The sequence below is a fragment of the Chiloscyllium plagiosum genome, unplaced genomic scaffold (assembly GCF_037043375.1).
Source record: "Chiloscyllium plagiosum isolate Xiang-an unplaced genomic scaffold, Cpla_swu_hap1 HiC_scaffold_1, whole genome shotgun sequence".
In the NCBI taxonomy this organism is placed as follows: Eukaryota; Metazoa; Chordata; class Chondrichthyes; order Orectolobiformes; family Hemiscylliidae; genus Chiloscyllium; species Chiloscyllium plagiosum.
In genome coordinates, this window is record NW_028270139.1 from 48675062 (window position 1) to 48679141 (window position 4080).

A 4080-nucleotide genomic window follows, 5' to 3' on the forward strand; every position below is an offset into this window, starting at 1 on the left:
TTGCATTACCCATATTAGGCTTGGCCTGTAAATATTCAATTGGTGACACTGGTGTTTTTACCGGTGGTAGTTATTAGATTAAAAAACAAGTCACAGGTGTTTTGGTGGTGGGACGATCACTCAGTTGCGTGTGATGGGTAGGAAACAAAAAATAAAAAAGGAAAAACAACAACAGGAAAAATGGAGGTCAGTTAACCCAGGCTTATTAGTTTCAGTCCATGCCAGTTATAATACACTATAAGGCAAAAAGCAGCCTTCAAGGTTTCATCACTGATACAATACCAAAGAAATCACAGAACTGGAATGTTTAAACCAGAAATACAATTGAAAAACCCACCAACCAAGTTCAGTCATCGTTGTTTTACAGTCATTTAATATTAAACTCATTACATTTCCATGTTGTTTTATTTAAGACCTGTTTCTTTGAATTACATTGTCATTTCTTGCTATTGCACATTATAACTATCAGATTTAGGACTTGGTTAGTGCCATGTTGGAGGAAATTCAAGTCAGAGCTTATTTTTGCAAGGAGACAGGCCATGCCTCCTGACGTTGTCCCAACCCCTTCTCTCATGGCCTTGCCTTCCAATGTTGCCTCATTACTTTCTCCTAGCCACCATAACCTTATTTCCCTCTGCCCTGTGCCCAGCCTTGCCTCTTGCACTCTATTCTTCCCAGAGGTCTGTATTCAACTAATCCTTTCTCCCAGCTCCTGTCCTGAGCTCACATTAATGCGTGCCATTTAGACGTTGGTCAGTGCAGGTAATATTGGGACTCAGCAGCTCCCTGCATTAACTGACTTCTTCCACTAGATGGAACCTGATCATCTAAAACGACAGAACTCTTAATTTTTACTTAAATACTGCCTAATGCATTGCATATCTTTTATATTTAGTGATGTATTTGTTTTGCAAATTATTTCAGTTAGGAATGCACAGTGCTGTACATGTATGGTTCAGTATTTCAACTTGCGCATTGTTTTTTTCCAGGCAAGAAATGCCTGAAGGAACATAACTCTGGCTTTAACATTGATTTCTGTGGGAACCTAAGATTCACTTGAAGTCACAATTTTCAGGAACACAATTTCAACTTGAAGTGAGGTATCCATGTAAATTATAAATTTGACTGACTTAACCATCAATTTACCAGCTATATACATGTCACAATCAACTTTGCAAATATTATTTTTCAAAAATAATAACATTTATCAGTCAATATTTTCCACAAGGCTTCCCTGGATATAAGGATTATGCAATATTTAAATGTTTCCATAGAGTACTAACACTTTAGCTTGTAATTATACTGGTACTTCCACATCAAATTTCTGGTTCATACTAAAGAAAACAATTTTTGGGCTAGCTAGGTATCTGACACAAGGAAACCCATCAAATTTATAATGCAACAGCCCCACAATAATGTTATTGACTCTAAAGTGCCCTCTGAAGTCACCTATCCAGTTATATCAAAGCGCAATCAGCAGATTAAGTTATCAAATTGCTGTTAGCTGCAGCTATATAAGACTCTGGTTAGACCTCACTTGGGAATACTGTGACCAGTACTGTGCATCACTCCTTAGAAAGGCTATAATTGCCTTGGAGAATACCTGGACTTTGGGAGTTATGGGGAAAAACTACACAAATTAGGCTAGTTTTCTCTAGAATTTAGAGGGTTAATGGATGATCCAGGTTATGTGGAAATGCAGCAAGATCTTGATCAACAGCACCAGTGGACTGAGAATGGCAGATGGAGTTTAATTTAGATAAATGCAAGTGCATTTTGGTAGGTCAAACAAGGCACAACTTACACAATTAATGGTAGGGCCCTGTGGAATGTTATATAACCAGCAGCGGGATGGGACCATTCGCCACAGCAGATTCACCGCCGACGATTAGCCACTGCCCTTTGACCACCGAGGACGCTTAGCCACTGCCATTAGCCACTGAAGACGATTCGCCACCACAAATAAGTCGTATATTTTGAATATTGGTGGTAGCATTTACTTGTTTTAATAACCATTTATTTTTGTTAATAGAATTTTTTTAATTTAACAACGTTTAAAATGTGAGAGAACAAGCATATCTAAACTATATAAAATTGTCGTTCTATTGGTTAAGGTAGTGTTTGCGTTGTTTCAGTTACAACTTATTTTCATTACAGCAGAGTTTTTTTAAGCCAGTATTTTTTTTCCATTTACCCTCAAGTCTTCAAAATGGAAACAGAAATTATTAGTAAACGTGGAAATAAGAAGTTTTACCACAATGGTTTTATATATGTTTTTGATAAACTATCCAAGAGTGATTCAAATATTAAGTTTTGGCGATGTGAACAAAGGGGCTGATGTAATGGACGAATCCACACGAAGAGTGGCACTGTGATAAAAACAATAAATGAAGATTGTTTGGAATATCTTAGATAAATAGCGCATAACTATCAAATGAACTAAAATTTCATTGTTTAATATTAATGTGAGATTTTACTGCCATTATAAAGATGTTTAAAATATATTTCCTTTTTCTGGTTAAAGTTTGTAACTCATTTTTATATATAAACCAATAAAATGATATTTATTCTACCTTTTTTTAAATCAATATGTAGTATGTAGTTGTATAAATAAAGGGGACTGTGAAGTATGAAAGAACAGGTGGGAGGGAAAACAATCAGTACATATATATATTCCCGGTGGCAAATAGTCTCCAGAGGTCAAATGACCCCAGTGGAGAAACGCTGGTGGAGAACCGGCAGTGGCTAATCATCGGCGGCGAATCTGCCGTGGCGCATCATCACCAACCCAACCAGCAGATCTAGGGGTACAGGTTCATAGCTCCTTGAAAGTTGAGCCACAGGTAGACAGAGTAGTGAAGATGGCTTTCGACATGCTTGCTTTCATCAGTCAGAACACTAAGTATAGGCGTAGGGACATCTTTCTGCAACTGAACAAGACATTGGTGAGGCCACATTTGGAGTACTGTGTGCAGCTCTGGTCATCCTACTATAGGAAGGATATCACTAAACTAGAAAGAAGGCAGAGAAAAGATTTACCAGGATGCTACCTGGACTGAAAGGTTTGAGTTATAAGGAGAGGTTGAATAGGCTGGGACTTCTTTCCCTGGAGCATAGGAGACTGAGGGGTTGCCTTATAGAGGTCTACAAAATCATACAGACATAGATAAGGCAAAGAGCCAACAGCTTTCCCCATGGTAGGGGATTCTAAAACTAGAGGGTATAGGTTTAAGGTAAGAGGGGAGAGATACAAAAGGGTCTGGAGGGGCAACGTTTTCAGAGTGTTCGTGAGTTTTCAGAGGTTGGACTGCCAGATTAGTGGTGGAAGTGTGTACAGTTTTGTCACTTAAGAAACAATTAGACAGGTACATGGATGAAATAGCTATGGAGCGATATGGACTAAATGCAGGGCAATGGGACTAGTTTCATTGTGAAAACTGGGCTGCATGGACAAGTTGGGCCGAAGGGCCTGTTTCCATACTGTGGACCTCTATGACTCTATCAGATCAAAGCCTTCAATATATTAACAGGAAATGATGGGTTATTAAAGGTAAAAGATGGGGTTGTTAAAGTTAACTATTTCCAGCGTTTGGGGCTTGGACTTGGGTTGGGTGAGAAATCAAAATTTAGAAAGCGTCAAATTTGACCACCTTGAGTCCACCTTGAGCCTAACAGATCCTGTTTCACTAGAATGGGAGACAGACAGCAAATCCACATCAGAACAGGAACAAGAAATAGCTTTTAAATAGTGGAGGCTGCATACCTCCATTTAAAATAAAGGTGCCAGGATGAAAGAGCATTCCGGGAGAAAGTGAGGACTGCAGATGCTGGAGATAAGAGCTGAAAATGTGTTGCTGGAAAAGCGCAGCAGGTCAGGCAGCATCCAAGGAGCAGGAGAAGGGCTGATGCCCGAAATGTCGATTCTCCTGCTCCTTGGATGCTGCCTGACCTGCTGCGCTTTTCCAGCAACACATTTTCAGCTCTGAAAGAGCATTCCCCAAGTTTAACAGCACAGCTACTTCCAGTTCAATGTTGGCCAACTTACCTTATCTCTCTTCGTGTATTCTCACAATGACCTCT